Below are 27,420 nucleotides of genomic sequence, written 5' to 3' on the forward strand. Positions count from 1 at the left end.
CTGCAAGGATCCAGATTACCGTGTTTTTGTTTTTGTTAACTTTCTCTTTATTCCCTAATTCCAGACGGATGTAAAGAAATACTACCCTCATTTTGTGTGTTAAGATACTCTAAAATACTCTTGAAACCACGCCTTTGTTTACATCTGCTCTGCTTTACAAGCCCTCAGGTGTGATATTGGAGAAAGCAATGGCACCCCACTCCAGTACTCTTGCCTGGAAAATCCCATGGACGGAGGAGCCTGGAGGGCTGCAGTCCATGGGGTGGCGAAGAGTCTGACACGACTGAGTGACTTCACTTTTACTTTTCACTTTCATGCATTGGAGAAGGAAATGGCAACCCACTCCAGTGTTCTTGCCTGGAGAATCCCAGGGATGGGGGAGCCTGGTGGGCTGCCATCTATGGGGTCGCACAGAGTCGGACATGACTGAAGCGACTTAGCAGCAGGTGTGATATGCTGCATGCTGACAGGCAGAATCTTTGGTCTGGCTTCTGTGTAGTTTTGTGTAGTATTTGCTGTGGCCCTATCGTGTCTTGCTCAGGTCTGTGTATTAGCCAGAATTCTTTAGATTGCCGGTAAAGGAAACCTAACCACTCATGGCTGAGGAAAATAAAAGGATGGAAGGTATTAGCTCTTGCCACAGAAAAGAGCTTTGGTGGCAGCTGGATACAAGAAGCTCAGTCTCGTCAGAACTGAGTCTCTCTCTCTCTCCCTCCCTGAACTCACTCAAGCTGGCTCTTCCAACATGGTAACAGGATGCGCCTAGCAGTTTCAGGCACACACTACCTTCTCTCAACAATCTGGCTGACTGCATCTCATTGCCGATAGCTTGTGTAAAAGTCCCCGGATTGACCCTCCTCGGGCTGACATGTGTCTTGTGCCCATTCCTAAGCCAGGACTGTAGCCAGGACAATGGAGAGTTCTGATTGGCCAGTGGTAGGCATATGACTGCCCCCATCACATCTGATCATGCCTTCAACAGCCTGCACCCCTTTTTCCTCCTCCAGCCCCACGCAGCTGAGCTCTAAGTACTATTTTGCCCTGAAACACCAGGCTGTGTGAGTCCAAGGCCATGATCATCCATTCTAATGTTTAAGACCTACACATATTTGGCTGAAGCTTGAAGCAACCTGAGAACCAAGGACGGAGGCAGGAGGGTGGGAGGGGGGTGGTGTGGTCCACTGGAATCATGAGCTTTTGCTGGGTTCAGAGGTCTGAAATACAGAGCTCCTGAAAGTCGGGAGCCGGTGACTCACATCCCTTTGGCCCCATCTGGCCCCGAGTTTTCCAGCTGGGTCTGTGACATGCGACTCGACCTTTTCTTCAGTGTGTCCCATAGAAAAGGCATAAATAGCCTTAGAGCTCATTTTCTTCCTTCCTTTCTTCCTGTAATTCATACTCAGGCCAACTCGGTTTTGTTCAAACCACAGCCTCTCAGGCTGGCCTGCAAGTTCAGACACAGCTGATTGTTTTATTCTTTTAGTCTTCTCTTAAGCCAGGAGTAAAGTTGTACCTTGTGGCTAATTTTTAATCTGTAAACCTGATCCCTTCGTAACTGCTGCTGCTAAGTCACTTCAGTCGTGTCTGACTCTGTGCGACCCCAGAGACGGCAGCCCACCAGGCTCCCCCGTCCCTGGGATTCTCCAGGCAAGAACACTGGGGTGGGTTGCCATTTCCTTCTCCAATGCATGAAAGTGAAAAGTCAAAGTGAAGTCGCTCAGTTGTGTCCAACTCTTCGAGACCCCATGGACTGCAGCCTACCAGGCTCCTCCGTCCATGGGATTTTCCAAGCAAGAGTACTGGAGTAGGGTGCCATTGCCTTCTCCAAGATCCCTTCGTAAACTGAACTCTTAAATTAGCACAAAAATGCCAGCTCCCCAGAGACATCTGAATCATGACCTCCTAGACCTCTTCCCACCGGGACACACACCTAAGACCTTTCCAACTCTTACAGAAAGTTGCTTTCTTCTATCCATCAGTAAGGTAGTGTTTTGGACGTGAATCTGAGCAAACTCCGGGAGATAGTGAAAGAAGCCTGGTATGCTGCAGTCCATGGGGTCACAAAATGTCTGACGCGACTTAGCAACTGAACAACAACAAGGTAGTGTTTGGGGTCTTCTTAAGCAGTTTTTTCTTTCCTCTTCTTGATCAGCCTAATCTTACTCCATTTGATCCATTTTATGTTATACATAATTGCATAATATATTCTTCATTTGGATAAAAAACTAGTTTAAGGACTGATGTTGAAGTTGAAACTCCAGTACTTTGGCCACCTGATGCGAAAAGCTGACTCATTTGAAAAGACCTTGATGTTGAGAAAGATTGAAGGCAGGAGAAGGGGATGATAGAGGATGAGATGGTTGGATGGCAACACGGACTCAATGGACATGAGTTTGAGTAAACTCCAGGAGTTGGTGATGGACAGGGAGGCCTGGCGTGCTGCGGTCCATGGGGTCGCAAAGAGTCGGACACAACTGAGCGACTGAACTGAACTGAACTGAAGGCTGTACAAGTGTTTGTTTCACAAATAAATGAATCTCTCAGTCATGTGGACCCAAACTAGTGATGGAGCCAGGGCGTTAGTTTTCTGGAGGTGCATAACAAAGTACTAAGCTAGTTGGCTTAAAATGACAAAACGTGTTCTCTCACGGTCCTGGAGTGAGTAAGTAAGTGAAAGTTGCTCAGTCATGCCCGACTCTTTGCAACCCCATGGTCTGTAGCCCACCAGGCTCCTCTGCCTATGGAATTCTTCAGACAAGAATACTGGAGTGGGTTGACATTTCTTTCTCCAGGGGATCCTCCCAACCCAGGGATCGAACCCAGGACTCCTACATGGCAGGCAGATTCTTTACCATCTGAGTCACCAGGTCCCACAGTCCTGGAGACTGGAAGCCTCAAGTCTAGGTGGTGAGGTCGTGCGGTCTCCAGAGCCTCTAGAGGAGGAGGCTTGCTCGCCTCTCAGTTTCTGGCATGTTCCCAGATGTTCCTTGGCTCTGGTGACAAGACTCCAGTCTCCCTCCATCTTCACACTGCTGCCTCCTCCCCCACGGGTCTCTGGCTGCACACGACTTCTCTTCTCTGCTCATCTGGCCCACAGTCATATGGACTAGAGCTCACCCTCATGACCTCGTCAGTAACTTAAGCCTGCAAAGAACCTATTTCCAAATAAAGCCACATTCACAGGTGCTGGGCATTAGGACCACAAGGTATCTTTTTTAGAGGAGAGAGTAGGGGACACAATTCAACCAATAACAGGCACGAAAGAGAGAACAAGAGAGAAACCAGGGATGGAAAAAAAAGACTCTTTGATCTTGGGCAACACAAACGTGGAACCTCATCTCAGAGACTGTTTGCCAAGAAGGTCCTTGAGACCCCTGCCAGGAGCATCTCAAGACAGAGGGAAAGGGCCTAGTAATGAATGTTACAGCTAAAAGCAGAAGGGACCCCCTGGAGGGCAAGGAAGCAGAGAAACACCCGCGTTCCAAGAGCCGACCGCGTGTTCCACCCTTTTTTATCACCTCGGATCCCCCAATCACTCTACTAAGTAACTACTCTCATCCTCATTTAACAGATGGGAAAATAGAGATGCTAAGTCAGGAGAGCCAGGGCTGTGGGTCATCATTAATACTACCATTGTTTTTATGATTAATAGCTCTCAGTTCTCACGTGCCTACTGGGGGATCTTCCCAACCCAGGGATCGAACCCAGGTCTCCTGCATGGCAGGTGGATTCTTTACCAACTGAGCTACCAGGGAAGCCCACCAAGGACAATACCTGTTAATAAATTAGCTGCACTCCCCACAGTTCTGAGGAATAGACAGTATCAGCCTTACACAGATGGGAAACTGAAGCTCAGACAGGTTAAGTCACTTACCTGAAGACAGAGTTAATAATGAACTGAGCGAGCATTCAAACTCCAACCATTGTGCCGTGTTGCCTGGGAGGAGGGGTGGCATTAAGACACCCAAATTAAGCTACCGGAAGAAGCTGAGCAGAATGCAACAAAGAAATACAAAAAAGAGCATGTTCCTGGGGAACAGGCAAGAGTGAAGAGGCGAGCTCCATGGCAGCGCTAGTTAATCCATGAAACAAAGGCCAGACTCTGATTGTTCCAAGGCACAGCAGGCTGGGCTCAGTGTAAACGTCTGTGCTGCCCACCCGGAGAGGCTTTCTCGGATCCCATCTACACTTGGATTGCTGGGGTATAGATGACTCACTTCTCTGGAGGAGAGATAAGAGGGGGAGGCTGGGGTGCCCAAGCCCCAGATTTCTGGGGATAAACTCTCCTGTGTCCAGTGAGAGGGAGCAGAAGGGCCCAGGCGTGTTAACACTGCAGGAGAGGAAACCCGGGACACAGCGGGATAAGGGAAGGCTTGCCCTGTCGCGAGCACCTGCAGGCGGAGCGCGAGCCGCGGAGGGCGGGCCGGGCCGTGTGCTTGTAGGCAGCAGCTGTGGACTTGGTGCCAATAAGCTGACCTGCCTCTGCTGTCTGCCAGGGGCCCACCGAAGGGATCTAAGTTTATCTACCGTTCCCTAACCACTGCGCTGTTTAAAGCCTTCGGAGTCCCCCCTTGTTGTCTGCGGGGCGAAGCCGTGACTCCTCTCAAGGTGGAGGCCCCTCCCGACCGGGCTCGGGCTTCCGGCTCCGGCCTCGTCTGTCGTCGCCCTGACCGTGAGCTCAGCCACGTGCCCTGGCCCTGGGCCTCCTCAGCCCTCACTCCGCCCCCTCGGTCTCCCCTGCTCCCTTCCCGCCTCTTTTCCTTCCTGGCCTCTCTGCCCTGCACGTGCCATCAGCTCCCCCCGGAACATCTTTTCGCCCAACTCTGTGATCATCTGCTGGCTCCCTCTCATCTTCCTTCAGGACTCCTCTCCCCCAAAACCTCTTCTGATTCTCCCAGGCCTGGCCGAGATCCCATCCTCTCCACGAGCCCCCAAGCGAACACCTCTATTCTGCTTACCGGAGCAGCCCAACCGCCTGTCTCCTTGCCCACCTCCCTCCCTCAGGACCAGCGATCGAGAGGCCTTGCTCAGCATCTTGGCCATATGTCCGCAGCCCCCACTACAGCCTCTTGTACAGAGCGGGTGCTCAGTAAGCCTGTCCGCTGGCTGGTGACATTGAGGACAGGCGGGCCTGCCGCCTCCTGCTTCCCATCTCCTCTGAGAGTCTGTGAGTCTCTATTTCTGCTCCCGCAGTGAGGCGCAGAGGACAGGAAGTTGCCAAAGCCGGATGATAAGACTTCTTCTGTTTGGGGCTGCCCACGTCGGCCTGGTCTCTGCAACTTGTAAAAACAGTTTTGATGAGGCAAGAGCTGCAAAAACCTAGCAGGATAACAGTGACAGTGGCGTCTCAACCAGCTGTGGCCTGTCCAGATTATATGAGCCTCTGGTGGCTGTGGGGTTGGGAAGGGTGTGGGGGCGAGGTCAGCTTTATGTAGGAGTCAAAAGGACAACTGTCAAAACTGATCTGAGTGTTTCAAAGACTCTTCTCTCTCAAGGCATTGCCTCTAGAGGTCAGCCTGACACCTGAAATCCTCACCTTAAATGCTTTCTTCTTAAGGCTGGATGTCCCAGAAGAGACCAGACAGAAATGAAATATGTTACCCAGATGGTGTAACCCTTGAAGTCACGTTTGGCCATTCAATGTGTGTGTGAGTCGCTCAGTCATGTCCGACTCCTTGTGACCCCATGGATTGTAGCCTGCCAGGCCCCTCTGTCTATGGGATTCTCCAGGCAAGAATACTGGAGTGGGTTGCCATTCCCTTCTCCAGGGGAGTCTTCCCAACCCAGGGATCAAACCCAGGTCTCTTGCTTTGCAGGCAGATTCTTTACTGGCCGAGCTGCCGGGATGCCCTTAATTGGCCATTAAGAGCCAATTGTAAATTAGTTTTTCATTGCCCAGACTAGCTCCTGAAGAACTGTGAACTGTGAACATCTCAGTTTAGAAGGTTGGGTAAGACTGTACACTGCCCATCACCTCTTTTGAACGTAGAGATAACTCTGAGCTGGAGATATTGAGGATTTTTAGCACAGATTTGCAAGGAAAGAAATTGAGCTGGGAGAGAAGTGACTTGCCCAAAGTTGCAGCTCATAAAGAGGGAAAGACATGGCTGGGCCTCCAGTCTTCACTGCCCCCACCTCCCACAGCATACCACCCCCCACCCCGCCCCACCACTGCCCCTCTTCACCCCACTTCACCTCCTGGTTCTGCTCTATTGGTGGAGAGATGGGTTGGGGGCTGGGCAGCGCAGACTGGCTCCCCTTTTCCTAAATGAGGAGCCATGAAGGGCGGAGGGGAAGGGGCTGAGGCCTGGAAAGGCTGGTGTGAGTGGAGGCAACAGGGAAGTTTGGCTGACTCTGTGTAACTCAGCTTCCTGGAGGCCCTGACTCAGTAGCCCTGGACTGAAGCTGGCTGTCTGGGCTCCACAGAAAGAAGAGGTTTTCACAGCCTCTCTGCGTGAGGCTCTGAACACAGATTCAGGCTGCTGCCTGCAGCAGTTACTGGTTGAGTGATCAAAGGCAGTCAGGGAGCCTTGAAAAGCTGAGCAGGGCTGGGTGGGGGGTAGGGGTGGGGGCAGTGGGACTGCTCAGTCAACAGCCAGCCTGGATCTGCTCCCCAGCGCTAACCTCCCCTCCTCAGCCCTAACCTCCCCTCCTCCCCAGAACGAGTCCACACCAGTCTTGGAGGGAAAGTCTGGAGATAAATACAAGGCAGAGCCAAGCCCTCCCTGCCTGTGAATTCTAGTGTGTGCCTTATAATAAGAATTATTCCACCCAGCAAACAGAGGGGGCCTTTGAACTCACCTGGGGGCCTCTGAGCCTTCTCCTGACCACACAGCAAAAGTGAACCACAGATATCTACTTCCTCCTTAAAGAGCATTGCTCTTTGGGGTGGGTCTCTAACACCTATCACTGTTCTCTGATCTGGTGAGGATCGTCCTCATCATTGTATTTGGCGTCCCCGGGTGGCTCAGATGGTAAAGAATCTGCCTGCAAGGCGGGAGACACTGGTTTGATCCCTGGGATAGGCAAGATCCTCCGGAGAAGGAAATGGCAACCCACTCCAGTTTTCTTGCCTGGAGAATTCCATGGACAGAGGAACTTGGTGGGCTACAGTCCATGGGGTCCCAAAGAGTTGGACGTGATTGAGCGACTAACACTTTCACTTTCTTCTCATCATTGTATACAATGTTAGGGCTGGGGAGAGACTGCTGAATCAGTACCTAGTGGAGAAGATTGCTTTCTATGTAACATAAAAGATACAAACGCTACATCCATGGGCATGTTTATTCATTCGATGAGTGCTTACTGAGAACTTCTATGAGCCAGACTGTCTTTGGTACAGAAGAGGATGGACAAGCTGTCTGTTCTCGTGGAGCTTGTGTTCCAGTGGAGGGGACACAAGGTAGCCAAGAAAGCAAGTGGAGACACTAGGCTGTAACCAGAGTGCCAAGTGCCATCAAGAAGCGAACGTGGCTAGTGTGGCATAAGAGACCCTTCAGATAGAGAGGTCTCAGGAGCTGGGCCCCGGGGGGTCCAGGAGTCAGAGCCTTGGGGCAAAGAGAACGAGGGGCAGAGTGGTGTTTAAGGAACAGCGGAAGGCCTGTGGGCTGCAGGGCTTGAGCAGGAGGCAGGCTGGAGAGCTGTTCACACCCTCTTCTGTCACGTTGACCTGGCCTTTTGATCTTGGCCTAAGATACTTTCACCAGCACCGCTTTGCTGACTTCTAGATACTGGTATTTACAACCAGCTCGTGATGTTGTGTACTTTGAACACTCTGCAAGTGTTCATGGGGTTGAAAAGAAGATCCTCTCTCCTCCAGAAAGGCTGCTGGGAGACTTGGGGCAGAGCACAGGGACTCAGGGCACTCTTAGTGTGGTTGGGCAGTCTGAGGTTCCCTGGACATGCAGCCGTGATGGTTCGGGGCTGAGGGGGGTGGGGGGGGGGGTGGGGAGGGAGGGGCGGAGGCAGCTCTGGTTCCTCATGCAGAGCTAAAGTTGGTTCAAGTACAGTGTATGCACACACACACTCACACACACATACACACTCACACCAGCTACCTCGGGGTTGACTTTTCCATCTCCTCCACCTCTGAGATAAGCAAGGTAACTCCACAAGTATAAGCTGAAACCCCCAAATTCCCTCCCAGTGTCCCAGACTATATACTGTTGAAATAAGTCATAAATGTCATGGTGTCTTGTTACCCCAGCCAACTTTTCTCCACTTGGTTCAAAGCACCGATCAGCACGTCTTCCACATCTCCCATCCCCCACTCCCAGCAACTCCCTGGTGAATCTTAGATATTCCCTGCGTTGGGGAGGGAGGATTTCTGGTCCCTCTTTCTTCTCTGCGAATCTTCAAGGGTATTTCATCCTCTCCCCACCCCTCTCCATCCAGTCTCACCCTGGTCCCTCTTTCCAGGCCCCCTTTCCAACCACCCTGTCTCACACAAGATCTTTCACACCATGCCTTTCTTTTCTGCTGTCTTCTCTACTTTTACTCAATGGACACAAGTTTGATCAAACCCCAGGAGATGGTGAAGGACAGGGAAGCCTGGCGTGCTGCAGACCATGAGGGCGCAAAGAGTCAGACATGACTGAGCGACTGAACGGCAAGTACTTTTACAAGAACCTCCCGGATTCCTTTTGTTTCCGTTAGAAGAGCTGACTCCTGGCCTTTTTAACTCTGACAGTCAGAAGGTCATGGAATGAGAAGTATGAGTTCTCCCCTCTTCTCCCCCATCCCTGACTCTTTATCTCCAGTTTCTTTAAATATTCTCCAATGGGGGTGGGGGACTGGTGTCAGGGAAGAAAGAAGGATGAAAAGGAAGAGAATACTGTTGCTACTGTTGAACGAGAAGAATACAGAAAGTTACCTGCTTTCTGAACTTTGGAGCTGGAGAAGCTATAACCACGATGGCGGGTGGGAGGGGACCTCAGGGGACAGTACCCCTTAGAATGTGGTCCATGTGGAAGAAGTCACTGTGAGATGGCCGTTTGCCTTGGAGGAGGTACTGATGAGGGCGCATACTTCAGAACCATCCCGATGGTTCTGGCTGTTGGAATCTCATTTGATCAGCTATGACATGGAATATACATGCCTTTACTTGAAGCTTGGAATCCAGTTTGCTCTTGCGTTGAATAGGTGTGACTCTTAGGACAGGAGCGCAAATGACGCTGTGGGATACTTCGTCCCGTGCCCCTTCCAAATGTTCTTCTACCTTGAATGAGTCCCCTGTCTTCAACAAGGTGGAGCTTCCCGTATGGTGGACCTGGTAGATTTTTCTCAATTGTCTGGAGTGTGACGCTAAATGAGGTGCCTACCTCTTGAGAACTGAGGCCACTCTCATATTTTAATATTATGCCCCCCACATGTGCTTATCAGTACTTTTTATAACCAGAGATATGTCAGGCCCAGGTGGCAAAATGTCCACAGTTTTAAGAGAGTTTATTCTTACTGATTTTCTAAAAGAACAAAAAGGGGCTTCGGGTGGTAGGTCTCGGGAAGATCAGTAGCAGCCCACTCATCTGTATGTTGGAGAAGGAAATGGCAACCCACTCCAGTGTTCTTGCCTGGAGAATCCCAGGGACGGGGGAGCCTGGTTGGCTCCCGTCTATGGGGTGGCACAGAGTCAGACATGACTGAAGTGACTTAGCAGCATCTGTATCTATCCCTTGCCAACTGCAGCTCCACTTCCCCCTGTTATTTTCCTAACTCCCAAGTTACACCTCTATTTTCTAGTGGGTAAAGTGGGAAAATTTCTAGTGGGAAAACTAAAAATTAGTAGTGGGCTGCAGCTTTAAATAGAGAGGAAAACCTTGCTGAGAAGGTAGCTTAAAACTTTAACCCACCTTGTTCATTTATCTGCTGTAAAATTCACGTATTATCAGTGAATAGATTGATGATTTTAACCACTGTACACACCCACTACCCTAATCAAGCCGTGGAGAATTCCCATCTCCCTCCCCAGAAAGTGTTGCCCCACTGGTTTATGTCATTCTCCTACGCCCCACCCCCAATATACCATAGATTTTACTTGTATCTCTATAGATTAGTTTTTCCTGTTAGAATGTCATGTAAATGGAATCATATAGCAGCAAGTCTTTTGTCTGTGGCTTCTTTTTGTCAGCTTAATCCGTGTTACTGTATTTATCAATAGTTCTGCTCTTTATTACTAAGTATTAATCCACTGAATGAATATACCATAATTTATGTATTCAATTATTTATCATTTCTCTTCCTTTTCATTCTTTCTGTGCTGTCCATCTGGTATTATTTCCCTTTGGACTGAAGGACATCCTTTACCATGGTCTGCTGGTGATAAATTTTCTCAGATTTTGTTTCTCTAAGAATGTCTTTATATTTTGAAGAATATTTTGGTTTCATATAGGATTCTGGATGGGCACGATTTTTCATCTGATACCTGAAAAATGTTGCTTTATGGTCTTCTAGCCTCTATTGTTTCTGATGAAAAATTAGCAGTCATTTTTAACTTAGCTCCCCTGTATATAATTTGTCTTTTTTTTCCTACCTGCTTTCAAAATTTTGTCTTTCTGTTCAGTGTTGAGTAGTTAGACTTTGACGTTCCAATGTAGGATTTTCTTTATCTTTACTCTTGAGCTTCTTGGATTTGTAGGTCATTTTTTAAAAATCTGGAATGCTTGACCACTGTTGCTTCAGTTTTTTTTTTTTTTTTTTTTTTTTCCATCCTTGCTCTCTACTCTTTCTGGGACCCAAATCACACATGTGTTACACTGTTTGTCTGATACTCTTCTACAGGTACCTGACCCTCTGTTCATTTTTCCTTAATCTTTTTTCTCTCTTTGGTGATTTCTACTGACTTGTTCCCAGCTTCACTGAGTCTTCTTCCATCTTCACTTTAAGTCCCTCCAGTGAGTGACTCATTTCAGGTATAGCACAGTTTTAGAATTTCCACATGACTCTTTTTCTGATACCTATTTCTCTACTAAGATCCTTACATATTCATTCATTAGGACATTTTTTTAAAATTAATAAGTATATTTTTAATTTTACTTTTTTGAAATTTTGTTTTGTTTTGTAAAGCACATATGTTTTGGATTTTTTACCTTCCAAGTTCAACACTTGGTCCACCTTAAAATCAGGTGGGTTTTCTTTTCTTACTTCTCTTATTGTCTACTGTGGATTACACAATCCTAGTTTGTTTATTTGTGTTTTTGCACATCTACTGATCTATGATTGACTACTGGACATTGTGAATTTTGCATCATAGAGACTTGAGATCAGCAATAAAACATCCTGCATTGAGGAAAGTACTCTATGTCTGCACCACGCAATATAGTAGCAGCTGTTAAACACTTGAACATGATTGAGGAACTGAATTTTAAATTTCATTTAATTTTTGCTAATTTAAGTTTAAATAGTCACATATTTACCTCCCAGAACTGCTCAACCTTTTTTATATTTGTTTCAGTTTCAACCCCGTGGCAGCAGATGTTTGGTAAGGATTGGATGGTTCTGCCTGACACGTGTACAGTCCAGCTCTCAGCCATGAAATCATGAGCGACCGTCCCACACACCTACGTAGACTTCTAGGGCTTTGTTTCCAACAGCGGGGCTCCCCTCAAGTTCCCTTCTCCCAAGCATGAAATTCTTGTGCTGGTTATTTTCCATTGCCTGAAAAATCTCTTGTTGTTGCTTAGTCGCTAAGTTGTATCCGACTCTTTGTGACCCCATGGACTGTAGCCTGCCAGCAGCTGTGAGGTCCTGGTCCTGGTCCTAGTTCACAGGGTTTTCTAGGCAAGAATGTTAGAGGGGGTTGCCATTTCCTACTCCAGGGGATCTTCCCTAGTCAGGATTGAACCCGTGTCTCCTGCATTGGTAGGCAGATTCTTTACCACTGAGCCACCAGGGAAGCCCCCAAAATATCTTAACATACTTATCCAATTTCCTAATTATCTAACATATGAAGTAGCATGTAGTTATAGTACAGCTGAATGGCTTTATTAACTTGCTTTGGGAAATTAGATGATGAATGCAAACAGAATCTTGTTGAACCAGAAGCATTTACCATTGTCTCTGTGAAAATGTAGGAAAGAGTCAAGAAATGCAGGGAGAGAGAAGTCAGGTGAGTCCTGAAATTCCAAGGCAGTAGCATTTGGGAAGTGAATGATGGCCCTTGAGCCCCAGGAAGGTAATGGATACATTACTCAAAGGTTTTAACTAATGCATGTGGTCTCACATTTCATCTGGCCCAACATGTAACTAATTGGTCATTTCTATCAGAGCCCGCTGGAGAAGAAAAACTTGTTGAAATAAGATCTAGTGAGCCAAGACCAGTCAGTCCTACCCCAAACATAAGCTGCTGTGCTTTGGAGATACCTGTGCAAAAACATAAGGAAAGCCAGCTTTAAACCATAGGCTTTAAAGCACGTCTAACAACCCCTGGTGACAAAGAAAGGATCCATCTCTTTAATGGGATAAGAGCTGTGGGCAGGCTCATTCCAGGCTGCAAAGAGAACTTTAGAAATGTTTTCTTCTTGTTTTGATTAAGAAAAGCTGGCTGAGAAGTTATTAAGAACAGGCAGAACATATCCATCCAGGAAACAAAATGCAGTCTACAAAAAGAATGAGGGATATGTGTGTATTCTAGTAAAGAATCCTCTCTGACAATGAAAGCTCAGCCATCAAATCAAGGTACAGCCAGAATGATATTTATAGTATAAGATCATTAGTGTAAAAAATGAAATATAAGTACGCACAGACATAAAAGAGGCAGGCTCTGGGGAGGGGAGTTGAGTAGCTGAGAGTAAGCAGGGAACTTATTTTTCAGTCTGTCCTTCAACCCTTAAATTTATTTCTACATGTACTTAAATTCAGATAGGTTGTTTTTCTCAGTTGAAAATGTTGAAAAGTTTAGGAAAGAAGAAAATAACATCCACAATGAAATTTTCAAAAGAGCTGGAATAGGTCCTTTCCTTTTCCATTTGCAAAACAAGCCATAATCATGCCGGATGCTGGAACATAAATGAGCATTTGATAGAGGAGGTTTAGGATATAGTCCTTCTTTCTGACACTTCACTCAAGGGTCCCTGAGTGTACTCATTTGCTAGGATTGCTGTAAAAAAGTACCACAAACTGAGTTGCTTAAACAACAGCAATTTATGATCTCACAATTCTGGAGACTTAAAGTCTGACATCAAGGTGTCAACCAGTTGGTTCTTTCTAAGAGCTCTGCAGAAAATCTGTGAGAGTGAGTAAAAGTTACTCAGTCGTATCTGACTCTTTGCAGACTGTAGCCCTCCAGGCTCCTCTGTCCATGGGATTCTCCAGGCAGGAATACTGGAGTGGTTAGCCATTTCCTTCTCCAGGGAATCTTCCCAACCTAGAGACTGAACCCGGGTCTCCTGCAATTCATGCAGATTCTTTACCATCTGAGCCATAAATTCTGTGCTTCTCCTCTAACTTCTGGTGGTTTTCCGGTAATTCTTAGCGTTTCTAGGTTTGCAGGAGCGTCACCCCAGCTCTGCCTTCATCTTCGCATGGTGTTCTCCCTCTGAGTGTGTGTGTCCAAATTCCCCCTTCTGGAAGGACATCACTCATATTGGATTGGGATCCCACCCTAATGACTTCATCTTAACTTAACTAATTACATCAGCAAAAAGCTTATTTCCAAATAAGGTCACACTCTGAGGCACGGGGAGCTAAGACTTCAACATATAAATTCCGTTCAGTTCAGTTCAATTCAGTCGCTCAGTCATGTCTGACTCTTTGCGACCCCATGAACTGCAGCATGCCAGGCTTCCCTGTCCGTCGCCAACTCCTGGAGTCCACCTAAACCCATGTCCATTGAGTCGGTGATGCCATCCAACCATCTCATCCTCTGTCGTCCCCTTCTCCTCCCGCCCTCAATCTTTCCCAGCATCAGGGTCTTTTCCAATGAGTCAGTCCTTCACATCAGGTGGCCAAAGTATTGGAGTTTCAGCTTCAGCATCATTCCTTCCAAAGAAATCCCAGGGCTGATCTCCTTCAAAATGGACTGGTTGGATCTCCTTGCAGTCCAAGGGACTCTCAAGAGTCTTCTGCAACACCACAGTTCAAAAGCATCAATTCTTCGCTGCTCAGCTTTCTTCACAGTCCAACTCTCACATCCATACATGACCACTGGAAAAACCATAGCCTTGACCAGACAGACCTTTGTTGGTAAAGTAATATCTCTGCTTTTGAATATGCTATCTGGGTTGGTCATAATTTTCCTTCCAAGGAGTAAGCGTCTTTTAATTTCATGGCTGCAGTCACTATCTGCAGTGATTTTGGAGCCCAGAAAAATAAAGTCTGACACTGTTTCCACTGTTTCCCGATCTATTTCCCATGAAGTGATGGGACCGGATGCCATGATCTTCGTTTTCTGAATGTTGAGCTTTAAGCCAACTTTTTCACTCTCCTCTTTCACTTTCATCAAGAGGCTTTTTAGTTCCTCTTCACTTTCTGCCATAAGGGTGGTGTCATCTGCATATCTGAGGTAACTGATATTTCTCCCTGCAATCTTGATTCCAGCTTGTGTTTCTTCCAGCCCAGCGTTTCTCATAATGTACTCTGCATAGAAGTTAAATAAGCAGGGTGACAATATACAGCCTTGACATACTCCTTTTCCTATTTGGAACCAGTCTGTTGTTCCATGTCCAGTTCTAACTTGCTTCCTGACCTGCATACAGGTTTCTCAAGAGGCAGGTCAGGTGGTCAAGGGGGACACAATTCAACCCATAGCCCCAGGTAACCTTAACTTATCCAGACTTACCTTGCTGCAGAGGGGAAGTGTATTGAAATGTGTCTATAAAGCACACCTCCTCACGCCCGAAGTGTATAAAGTGGATAAATGCTGGCATGGTCGATTACCTTACCATTTTTGAGGGCATTACTATCCTCTGAGGAAACAGAAAGGCTAAACTTGGTTAATGAAGAATTAATAGTTTCTGCAGTCCATGGGGTAGCTAAGAGTCGGACACGACTGAGCAACTTCACTTTCACTTTTCACTTTCATGCATTGGAGAAGGAAGTGGCAACCCACTCCAGTGTTCTTGCCTGGAGAATCCCAGGGACAGGGGAGCCTGGTGGGCTGCCGTCTATGGGGTCGCACAGAGTCGGACACGACTGAAGCGACTTAGCAGCAGCAGCAGCAGAGTCACAACAGTAAATCAGTAGAACTGATTCCCTCACACGCTCACATCCTGTCCACACCAGCCAAGGGTATAGTCTATCTTTAATGTCTATTAAGCACCTACCTGTGCCTGACACTGCTCTGAGAGCTGAGTAGAGTTGGACAGAGGATCCTCCTTCCCTTCAGGTGTGGAAAAGAGACACCCAAAGTAATAATTATGAGATGTTGTAAGTGCTTGTATAGAGACATGAACAAGAAAAGACCCCTAACGTTAGGCGAGAAAGCCTTCCTGTGACAGGTGATGCTGGGGTTGACTCTTGAGGGTTGGCTCAGAGATAAAGGAAGTAGGTGAGGGCAGGGAGAGGAGACAAGGAGGAGAAGGGGATGCTGCGTTCAAAGCAGGAAAGACTCACCCTGCCTTCCGGTGACCGCTGACCAGGATTGGAAACCCAGGAGTTGGCACTGACCCTCAGATGCTGCTGAGGTTCTGAAGCATTTCAGCCATCAGCCTGAGGGTTTTGAACTGCCTTATTCTGTAGGAGGGCTTCCCTGATAGCTCATTTGGTAAAGAACCCACCTGCAATGCAGGAGACCCTGGTTCAATTTCTGGGCCTGGAAGATCTTCTGGAGAAGGGATAGGCTACCCACGCCAGTATTCTTGAGCTTCCTTTTTGACTTAGCTGGTAAAGAATTTGCCTGCAGTGTGGGAGACCAGGGTTCAGTCCCTGGGTTGGGAAGATCCCCCGCAGAAGGCAAAGACTACCCACTCCCAGTATTCTGGCCTGGAGAATTCCATGGACTGTATAGGCCCGGGGGTTGCAAAGAGTCGGACAGGACTGAGCGACTTTCACTCACTCACTCATCCTGCAGGAAACCCTGGAGCATTTAGAGGAGTTACTTGGTCAGATTTCCTTTACAGAAAGATCTTTCTGAAAGAAAGTGAATAAAGGTGGAAGATTAAGCAGAGGGAAACATGCAAAGAAATTTTTGTAGATGAGGGAAACAGTGAGCGATGAACCAAGGTCGTGATGACAGAGAGAGGAGAAGGAAGACTTGTCTCCCCCTGTTAGCATGCGTACATTTCATTTGCTTAAAATTTTGTATTATTTTCCAGATTATGCAAGTTAATGCAAGCTCATTGGAAAAATCTTTAAATGTGTATGAAATAAAACAAACTTCTAGAATCCCCAAACTCCTTAATTCCAGTCCAGGAATAAGCATGATTGTTTTTGTGTGTATACTATTAGATTTTTTTTCAAGATCATATATGTGAGCATCTATAATCATTTACTCAGACTATTTTTTGTAACCTGATTTTTCCACTCTATATATCTTATTTCCCTATTCCACTAAGTGAATTTGTATAACCTGAATTTTAACTGATGTGACGTATTTATTTAGCCAACCTAGAGGACAGATTTGCAAACTGTTTAAGGACTACAAATAGTATGCTGAGGTGACTGATGAGCTGTTAAGGTGTGAAAAAAAAAAAAAAGAGAGAGAGAAAACCAGGAAACCCCAACTTCCGGGCAGAAACTTTTCTCCCTGCAGTTGTCTTCCTGTTCAGGTCTGAACTGGAGGGAAGGTCAGAGAAAAAAAGACATCCAAAAGGAGTCCGTGAATACGTGTCCTAGTCAATCTCAACAGCGGTGAAAATAAACACTCCTCAGGGCATGCAGACACAGCCCCGTGTTCAGAAACTGCCAGGGCATTCATTAAGAGAGATAAAAATGGCCTGCCCTGAAATCCTCAAAGGATGTGGGTAGATAAGACAAAGGCACCCCTAAACACAGCTGCTGGCAGTCCCAAATCCAGCCGCACCTGATGAGCTGTCTCAGAGAGATGCAAGCAGAGACAGCCTTCTCCACCACGCGGGCAAGCCTCCCTGCGCAGCGCGGCCCTGTCCGCCTCTGCACCGGTCACTCCCCTGACCTCGTCCCGGCGTCCTGGGAGGGCGGCTTGTCCTGGCTCCTCCTTCTCCACAGGGCTTTGTCTTTGCACAGTGACAGGGGGAGGACAAGGAGCGGCCCTTTCCAAGAGGGGCCTCAGTCCCCGTGAGGCACAATAAGTCCAGTGGAGGCTAATAATACAGCTTATTCATTTCCAAAAAATGAAAAGTGGCGGTATTGGGCAACAGACTAATTAATCAGGCACTGCACAATAGGTGCAGCTCGGTCTCCATTGTCTAATGCAGCTCCTACCTACACTCCTGGGCTTCTTTAGAAAAGGTTTATGGTTGAAATATAACTTGAGTCTATTGACCAATGAGGAGCTGAAAGACTCCTTTTCATCTTATGAATGTAAAGTAATAAATTTCAGTCACTTTCTTTCTTTATGTTCATGGGTCAAGTTTCCGAGCAGAATATAAATAATCTCTTCTCTTGCACCTGAGGTAGACTTTCAGAAGCCAAGGACCTTCCTACCTTCCTTCCTTCCCTTCTTCTTTGTTCTTTTCCCAAAGTGTATGAGCGATTTCCCTTCTTACTTTCTTTCTGTCTTAAGGGAAACCAGGGAGTTTAGGACTATCCCTTATGTGGAGCTGATAATGAGGCAGTCTCATAGTATTCTGCCAAAGAGAAAATGTGGGATGCACCTTTATCAAAAAGCTCTCCGTCATGCACAGTTAATTGGAATCACTTGTTTCCTCATTGAGCATTTATGGACCTGCTCCTCCTTTTGTGCCTGGCATTGGATTAGGTGTTGGGAAAGTGTATGGACCACTGTAACCTAGCCCCCAGCCCTGGCTTCAGGAAGCTCACAGTTGACTTGGGAGGTAATTTCAATAGGACTCGACGGATGCTATAATGAAATGTAGCACAGAGTGCAAAGGAGAAGCTAATTCAAGGGCTGTCGAGGTTGGTTTCTCAGGGAAGGTGCATATGACTGTGAGCTAATAGTGCATGCTAAGGGGTGGGATTACAAGAAAGCATGAAGCGTTTGAAGAACTGGAAGAACCTCAGGGGGTTGGAAGCAAAGGTGAGAGTCGTAGGTACTAACCAGGAGACCCCTGCCCCCATCCTGCAGGTAATAGAGAGCCTCTGATGAGTCTCAAGGGTCTAAGAAGGATGATATGGTCAAACGTGCACTCAGTCAAATGTTCCCTGAACCTTTGTTCACTGCACCACCGTTTATGAGTGTCATCATTTTACTAAGCTACAAGCTCAACGTCCCATTGGAAACCCTACCCTACAGTTCCTGTAGTGGACGCATGAGGTAACTCAGGGTTTACAACCCTGGGCTGAGAAAAAGATCAAGGACATTTCGTAGGTCTTCTTGCTTTACTTTTTCTTTTAGGGCAAAACACGTGTGAACAAAGACCCTCAAATGGTGCTTACTGGGACCAAGATTTTCTGTTTTAATCTTAGATCTTTCATCCTCAAATGCTCGTGAAAGACATGTTGCTTCTGGTTCAAACTTGGGCCAGTGACAAAGCTTTTCATGTTTGTTGACCCAATAATCAGCCATTGCACTCAAAGACTTAGAGTGGATCAGTGTAAAAACAGCTCTTGGTGCATTTGAACTCCAGCCCCCACCCCATAGGCCTGGGCTTGCTGCTGCCATGGGGCCACTGCCACTTCTTCCCAGGGAGGTCTGTGTTTCTCAGCCTGTTTTAACACTAATGTGGGAAAACTACTTGTGTCAAACGGTAAATGGCAAACTCACTTAGGAGATTAGCTCACCTCTGTTCCACAGCAAGAGTGGCTGAATGAGATAAACCCAAAGATTTGTGGCAAGACTGGTCTAGTGTCACTTTTCAGAGACCGGCACAGGGGTCCTTATGGGAAGGAGGTGGAGCCCCTCTCTTTCTGCTTATCTCAGGAGATCAGCTTTAAACACCCTCGTTTCCTCCAGTCAAACATTCATTATGGAACTGTCAATTTCCATTTAAACATCGTTGAGCTCTTTATTTCTGCAGCCTTCCGCATGGAGATAAAAGGCTCTTAAATCATCCTGCCTCACTGCTACACTGTATTAAATAATCGCCATAGAATGAATGCTTTGTGGCTCTGCCATTCAAATGTTGAAACCTAACCCTCAGCGTGATGGTTTTAGGAAGTGGGACCTTTGAGAGGTGATTGGGTCGTGAAGGTGGGGCCCTCAGGAATGGGGTTAGTGCTCCTTTAAGGACATCATAAGGTTGTGCCTTACGCCACGTGAGGACAGCAAGAGGATGCCGTCTATGAACCAGGAAGAAGGTTCCCACTAGACACCAAATCTGCTGATGCCGACCTTGGACTTACCAGCCTCCAGGGCTATATGAAGTTCTTCCCTGGTGGCGCTAGAGGTAAAGAACCCGCCTGCCAATGCAAGGGACGTGAAACATGGGTTCAATTCCCAGGTCAGGGAGATCCTTTGGAAGAGGGCATGGCAACCCACTCCAGTATTCTTGTCTGGAAAATCCTACAGACAGAGGAGCCTGGTGGGCTACAGTCCATGGGACTGCAAAGAGTCGAACACGACTGAAGTGACTCAACATACATGTGGAGCCATTTGAAATAGATGTTTGCTTATAAGCCACCCAGCCTATGGTATTTTTGTTATAGCAACCTGAACAGACTAAGACAGAAACTGCTACTGAGAAGTGGGATGCTGCTGTAGCAAATATTTTAAAATGTGGTACGTACGTGTGAAAGTTGCTCAGTCTTGTCCGACCCTTTGTGACCCCATGAACTGTAGCCTGCCAGGCTCCGCTGTCTGTGGAATTCTCCAGGCCAGAATACTGGAGTGGGTAGCCATTCCTTTTTCCAAGGGATCTTCCCAACCCAGGGATGGAACCCACGTCTCCCATATTGCAGGCAGATCACCATCTGAGCCACCAGGGAAGGCCAAGAATGCTAGAGTTTAAGATGTGGAGGCATTGAGGAATGAGGATGATGGACAGGGGCTGGAAGAGTTTTGAGGTGCATGTTAGAAAAACCCTACATGGCAATAAATGGACCAGGTCCATGGGGTCCCAAAGAGTTGGACATGACTTAGCAGTTAAAACAATAACAAGGGTGATTCTGGTGAGAGTTCTGAAAGAAAAGAGAACTGTAGAGACAGCCTTAGTCTTCTTAAATAATACCTAACTAATCATGAGCAGGGATTTGATTTAGGTCATACCTGAACGGTCTAGTGGTTTTCCCTGCTTTCTTCAATTTCAGTCTGAATTTGTTAATAAGGAGTTCATGATCTGAGCCACAGTCAGCTCCTGGTCTTGATTTTGTTGACTGTATAGAGCTTCTCCATCTTTTGCTGCAGAGAATATAATCAATTTAAGGGCCAAGATCTGATAGATAGAGTGCCTGATGAACTATGGAATGAGGTTCATGACATTGTACAGGAGACAGGAATCAAGACCATCCCCATGGAAAAGAAATGCAAAAAACCAAAATGGCTGTCTGGGGAAGCCTTACAAATAGCTGTGAAAAGAAGAGAAGCAAAAAGCCAAGGAGAAAAGGAAAGATATAAGCATCTGAATGCAGAGTTCCAAAGAATAGCAAAAGAGATAAGAAAGCCTTCTTCAGCTATCAATGCAAAGAAATAGAGGAAAACAACAGAATGAGAAAGACTGGAGATCTCTTCAAGAAAATTAGAGATACCAAGGGAACATTTCATGCAAAGATCGGCACAAAAAAGGACAGAAATAACAGAAAGCATAAGATAACAGAAGCAGAAGATATTAAGAAAAGATGGCAAGAATACACAGAAGAACTATACAAAAAAGATCTTCACGACCTGGATAATCACGATGGTGTGATCACTCATCTAGAGCCAGACATCCTGGAATGTGAAGTCAAGTGGGCCTTAGAAAGCATCACTACGAACAAAGCTAGTGGAGGTGATGGAATTCCAGTCGAGCTGTTTCAAATCCTGAAAGATTATGCTGTGAAAGTGCTGCACTCAATAGGCCAGCAAATTTGGAAAACTCAGCAGTGGCCAAGGACTAGAAAAGGTCAGTTTTCATTCCAGTCCCAAAGAAAGGCAATGCCAAAGAATGCTCAAACTACCGCACAGTTGCACTCATCTCACACGCTAGTAAAGTAATGCTCAAAATTCTCCAAGGCAAGCTTCAGCAATACGTGAACCGTGAACTTCCTGATGTTCAAGCTGGTTTTAGAAAAGGCAGAGGAACCAGAGATCCAACTGCCAACATCCGCTGGATCATGGAAAAAGCAAGAGAGTTCCAGAAAAACATCTATCTCTGCTTTATTGACTATGCCAAAGCCTTTGACTGTGTGGATCACAATAAACTGTGGGAAATTCTGAAAGAGATGGGAATACCAGACCACCTAACCTGCCTCTTGAGAAACCTGTATGCAGGTCAGGAAGCAACAGTTAGAACTGGACATGGAACAACAGACTGGTTCCAAATAGGAAAAGGAGTACGTCAAGGCTGTATATTGTCACCCTGCTTATTTAACTTATGTGCAGAGTACATCATGAGAAACGCTGGGCTGGAAGAAACACAAGCTGGAATCAAGATTGCTGGGAGAAATATCAATAACGTCAGATATGCAAATGACACCACCCTTATGGCAGAAAGTGAAGAGGAACTAAAAAGCCTCTTGATGAAAGTGAAAGAGGAGAGTGAAAAAGTTGGCTTAAAGCTCAACATTCAGAAAACGAAGATCATGGCATCCGGTCCCATCACTTCATGGGAAATAGATGGGGAAATAGTGGAAACAGTGTCAGACTTTATTTTTCTGGGCTCCAAAATCACTGGAGATGGTGACTGCAGCCATGAAATTAAAAGACGCTTACTCCTTGGAAGAAAAGTTATGACCAATCTAGAAAGCATATTCAAAAGCAGAGACATTACTTTGCCGACTAAGGTCCGTCTAGTCAAGGCTATGGTTTTTCCAGTAGTCATGAATGGATGTGAGAGTTGGACTGTGAAGAAGGCTGAGCGCCGAAGAATTGATGCTTTTGAACTGTGGTGTTGGAGAAGACTCTTGAGAGTCCCTTGGACTGCAAGGAGATCCAACCAGTCCATTCTGAAGGAGATCAGCCCTGGGATTTCTTTGGAAGGAATGATGCTAAGGCTGAAGCTCCAGTACTTTGGCTACCTCATGCGAAGAGTTGACTCATTGGAAAAGACTCTGATGTTGGGAGGGATTGGGGGCAAGAGGAGAAGGGGACGACTGAGGATGAGATGGCTGGATGGCATCACGGACTAGATGGATGTGAGTCTGAGTGAACTCCGGGAGATGGTGATGGACAGGGAGGCCTGGCATGCTGCGATTCATGGGGTCGCAAAGAGTCGGACACGACTGAACAACTGAACTGAACTGAATCATGAGCAGAATGTTGGTAGAAATATGGACAGAAAAGGTCATTCTGAGAGGTCTTAGATGAAAATGAGGAATGTGTTACTGAAAACTAGGGAAAAGGCCATCCCTGTTATAAAGTGCCAAAGAACTTGGCTGAACTGTGTTTGTGTTTTAGTATTTTACAGAAAGTGAAACTAGTGAGTGATGAAATCAGATGCATAGCTGAAGCTATTCTAAGTGTAGAAGATACAGCTTGTCCACTCCCTACTGCATATAGTAAAATTCGAGAGGAGAGAAAAAACTTACAGATGGAATTGTTAAGCAAAAGGAAAGCAGAATTTCAAGATTTGGAAGATTCTCAGCCTGTCCATATGGCAAAAAAATGAAGACGATGGTCAGGCGACTGTTTACTAGGAAATGATTACAGATCAGCTATCTGAGGCCAATAACCAGTCCTCAAGACTATGGCAGGATGACCCTGAAGGCAATTCAGAAGTCATCAAACACACCACTCCTATCACAGGCCTAGAGTGCAAGGGCCTAGGGAGCAAAGTGATTTCAAAGCAACAGGGGTGGGGGAGGGGAGGGCACCTTTCTGGGTCAGGTGAGGCAAAATGCCCATGCAGTACCTCCAGGTGTGGGATCCCTGCAGAGAGATTCTCCCGGTTTGGGCTACATCCAGTGGAACCGTGGCATGAACAGGGCTTACTGGGAGAGACAGGAGATCCCCGCAAAGAGCCATCGTGGTGCAGAGCCTGGCAGAGAACTGTAGTCCAGACACAGGTGGAGCCTTAGCGGAGAGCCACCAAGGCGCTGTCCCACGGACACATGGTAGGGCGCGACACTGCCACCCAGCAGGCCTGGAAGCATGAGCGTTGAACCAGAATGTGCTCGAGCTTTAAGTGTCAACGCTGTTTACCTTGTTTGGTTTTAGACAGAGCTGGAACCTGACATCCCTTTCTCCTTTCCTGTTTCTCCATCAGGATGGGAGGTCGAGCCTCTGCCTGTCCTACCTTTGTGTCTGAGAAGCAACACAGCTTGTCTGGTTTCAGAGATTCACAACTGGGGAGGAATTCACCGCAGGATGGCTCATGCCTCGAGTCTCGCCCATTTCTGATTTAGATGATATTAAGATGAGACCCGGGACTGTAGACTTTTGAACTGTTGCTGAAATAAGACTTTGAGAGGTATCTGGGATGGAATGAAGGAATTTTGTATGCAGGAAGGATACGGATTTCAGAGGGTCAGGGGCAGAATGCTGTAGACTGAAGGTCTATGTCCCCCACAAAGTTCATATATTAAAACCTAATCCCCAGTGTGATGATGTTTGGAGGTGAGGCCTTTGGAAGGCTGTTATGTCATCAGTCTCCGAGGATGGGATTAACGCCCTTAGAAAAGAGACCCCAAAGCTCTCTTGTCCCTTCCTCTACAGGAGGACATGGGGATAGGATGTCTGTAAACCAGAAAGCAGGCCCTCAGCAGACATCACATCTGCTGGTGCCTTAATCTTGGACTTGCCAGCCTGCAGAACTGTGGAAAAATAAATTTCTGCTGTATAGCCCTCTGTCCATAGTATTTGGGTTATAGTAACCTCGATGGACTGAGACAGAAATAGTTCTTTACACTGTCCTAAATTTACCTACCTTCCCCTCTGCGCTCCCTCACCCATGTCATGTTCAGACAAACTAGTGATTTGTGAAAAAGTTCAAAATTCTGTCTTCTCTCCTGTATTTCTCTCATGTTGCATCTTTCTAGGCAGAAGAATTCTCATCGTTTTTGTTGTGCTTATATCACAGTTGCCAGTCCCTGTGATAATTTTGGTGTACTTGCGATTTCTGTTCAATCTCCGTTGTGCCCCTTGGGAATGACCAGAGTCTGTGCTACCTGCTGCTCCAGTGTGAGCTTATAGGACATTTAAGAAGAGAGGATTTGTGTTCGGTTTGATTTCATTTTCAGTCTTTCCCCATCTCAAAACCATGGGTAGATAGAGTTTACCAATGAGGCTGGTGACTTCCATCTCGAGAGGTCTTGAAAGTTGAGTACACAATATTTCATCAAGGAAAGCTTATACAGTAAGTTGGCTTTTCAGTGGATTACATAGACTACAGGCCCTACAACTCAGACCCTAAAGCAGAGCTATGTTGAGAAGGAGGCACGCACTTGCTTGGGGCACCAGCAGAAATCACAACAATACAGTTTGATGAGCAGCAGTGGACACAGGCCTGGCAAAGGTCAGTTTTCATTCAATCCCAAAAGAAGGCAATGCCAAAGAACGTTCAAACTACCGCACAATTGCACTCATCTCACATGCTAGTAAAGTAATGCTCAAAATTCTCCTAGCCAGGCTTCAACAGTACATGAACTGTGAACTTTCAGATGTTCAAGTTGGATTTAGAAAAGGCAGAGGAACCAGAGATCCAATTGCCAACATCTGTTGAATCATTGAAAAAGAAAGAGAGTTCCAGAAAAAATATCTGCTTCTGCTTTATTGACTATGCCAAAGCCTTTGACTGTGTGGATCACAACAAACTGTGGGAAGTTCTTAAAGAGATGGGAATACCAGACCACCTGACCTGCCTTTTGAGAAACCTATATGCAGGTCAGGAAGCAACAGTTAGAACTGGACATGGAACAACAGACCATTTCCAGATCAGGAAAGGAGTACGTCACAGTTGTATATTGTCACCCTGCTTATTTAACTTATATACAGAGTACATCATGCAAAATGCCAGGCTAGATGAAGCACAAGGTGGAATCAAGATTGCTGGGGGGAATATCAATAACCTCAGATACACAGATGACACCACCTTTATGGCAGAAAGTGAAGAAGAACTAAAGAGCCTCTTGATGAAAGTGAAAGAGGAGAGTGAAAAAGTTGGCTTAAAGCTCAACATTCAGAAAACGAAGATCATGGCATCTGGTCCCGTCACTTCATGGGAAATAGATGGGGAAACAGTAGAAACAGGGACAGACTCTATATTTTGGCTCTAAAATCACTGCAGATGGTGACTGCAGCCATGAAATTAAAAGACAATTGCTCCTTGGAAGAAAATTTATGACCAACCTAGACAGCATTTAAAAAGCAGAGACATCACTTTGCCAACAAAGGTCCATCTAGTCAAAGCTATGGTTTTTCCAGTGGTCATGTATGGATGTGAGAGTTGGATGATAAAGAAAGCTGAACACTGAACAATTCATGCTTTTGAACTGTGGTGCTGGAGAAGACTCTTGAGAGTCCCTTGGATAGCAAGGAGATCCAACCAGTCCATTCTAAAGGAAATCAGTCCTGAATATTCGTTGGAAGGACTGATGCTGAAGCTGAAACTCCAAAACTTTGGCCACATGATACAAAGAGGTGACTCATTGGAAAAGACCCTGATGCTGGGAAGGATTGAAGGTGGGAGGAGAAGGGGATGACAGAGGATGAGATGGTTCGATGGCATCACTGACACGATGGACATGAGTTTGAGCAAGCTCCAGGAGTTGATGATGGACAGGGAGGCTTGGCATGCTGCAGTCCATGGGGTTGGAAAGAGTCAGAGTGACTGAACTGAACTGAACTCCAAATTTCATAATCAGATCAAAGGGAAAAACCATTTTATGTTCTGTGGTTTATTACTGCTTCTATTTGGGCTACATGGGGCTTCCCTGGTGGCCCAGTGGTAAAGAATCCATCTGCCAATGTAGGAGATGCAGGTTCAATCCCTGGGTTAGGAAGATCCCCCAGAGAAGAAAATGGCAAGCCACTCCAGTATTCTTGCCTGGGGAATCCCATGGACAGAGGAGCCTGGCAGGCTACCCACCATGGGTTTGCAAAGAGCGACCATTTAGTGACTAAATCACCACCACCATTTGGGCTGCATCAGAGAGAGGACACCCTAACATCTCAGTGGTTTGGAGACTTGGCCTAAGAGCCTAAGGCAAACAGAAAAGGAACAGGAAACGGGCTCGGCTCTGTGACATACTTGGTCTTTTCTGCCTGCCTCTGGCTCTCGTTTTTGCAGACGGCAAATATATCTGAATGGAAATTGTGAGTACAGTGGTTCCACCTCTGGTTTTTGCTTCCATGGGCTCTGCTTCTGTGGGTTCCGCCCCCTCCACAACGCAGTTCCAGTTTCCCTGGCATCCTCCTCCACCTTTCTATAGGCCAGCTATAGTACATCATTTCATATAAGGGCCTTGAGCATCCGTGAATTTCGGTATTTGTGGAGGATCCTAGAACTGCAGTCCCCTCCAGATATTAAGAGATGACTGTATTTGACTTCTGTTCTCAGCAGAGTTTGAGTAAAGCAGTCCCAGGTGGCCTCTGCTACCTCTAGCCTGTCACCACCCCCTCCCATTTCCTCTACAAAGTCCCCCATCTCATAGTGCCCTCTCCTTCATTTCAGGGCCCCACCCCCAGACATCTTTCAGATCCATTAGTCATATTAGCATCAGTGGTTGATAAGCTAAAGGTCATCTCCCTCCCAGGATAATATCATATCAATAGGGGTCAAAGTCTTAGCGAAAGAAGGAGTGTCTAACTGTGGAATTTTAATTATAAGCCAGTAGAGTAGAGAACCAGCCAGGGCAGGCTATTCCAGGGCTTCTAAACTCCCGTGATGTAGACCGGCACTGTCTAAAATATGTCACTCGCTGCACGGGATGACTAATATTTAATTAATTAAAAGTAAATATTAATAAAACATTTTTTAATTTCCAAAGGGCTTCCCTGGTAGTTGAGTGGTGGGAGTCCACCTGCTAATGCAGGAGATACAAGTCCAGCCCCTGAGCCAGGAAGATCCCAGGTCCCTCGAAGCAACTAAGCTACTGAGCCTGTGCTCTAGAACCCACGAGCTGCAACTACTGAGCTCACGGGTCCCAGCTGCTGAAGGCCGCCCGCCCCAGAGCCTACGCTCTGCAACAAGCAAAGCCACTGCAGCGAGAAGGCTGAGACCACGACGAGAGAGTAGCCCCCGCTGGGCACAACCAGAGAAACGCCCATGCAACAGCGAAGACCCGGCACAGCCAAAACTTGGTTAATTAAAAAAAAAC

At 46.6% G+C, this 27,420-nt stretch overlaps 1 long non-coding RNA gene across 2 annotated transcripts in view; it reads right to left on the reverse strand.

The window, feature by feature from the left end:
- Nucleotides 1-27,420, reverse strand: part of LOC138425318 (uncharacterized) — a 62,221-nt gene that overhangs the window by 10,643 nt on the left and 24,158 nt on the right. Inside the window, exon 4 of one of the 2 annotated variants that reach the window (XR_011251169.1) lies at nucleotides 11,961-14,571. The exons of the other annotated variant lie outside the window; for it this stretch is intronic. This is a non-coding gene — a long non-coding RNA (uncharacterized lncRNA). Of the gene's footprint in view, nucleotides 1-11,960; nucleotides 14,572-27,420 lie in introns of those variants that run through there. 2 annotated transcript variants of the gene reach the window in all.

The sequence above is a fragment of the Ovis canadensis genome, chromosome 20 (genome assembly GCF_042477335.2).
Source record: "Ovis canadensis isolate MfBH-ARS-UI-01 breed Bighorn chromosome 20, ARS-UI_OviCan_v2, whole genome shotgun sequence".
Taxonomy (NCBI): Eukaryota; Metazoa; Chordata; class Mammalia; order Artiodactyla; family Bovidae; genus Ovis; species Ovis canadensis.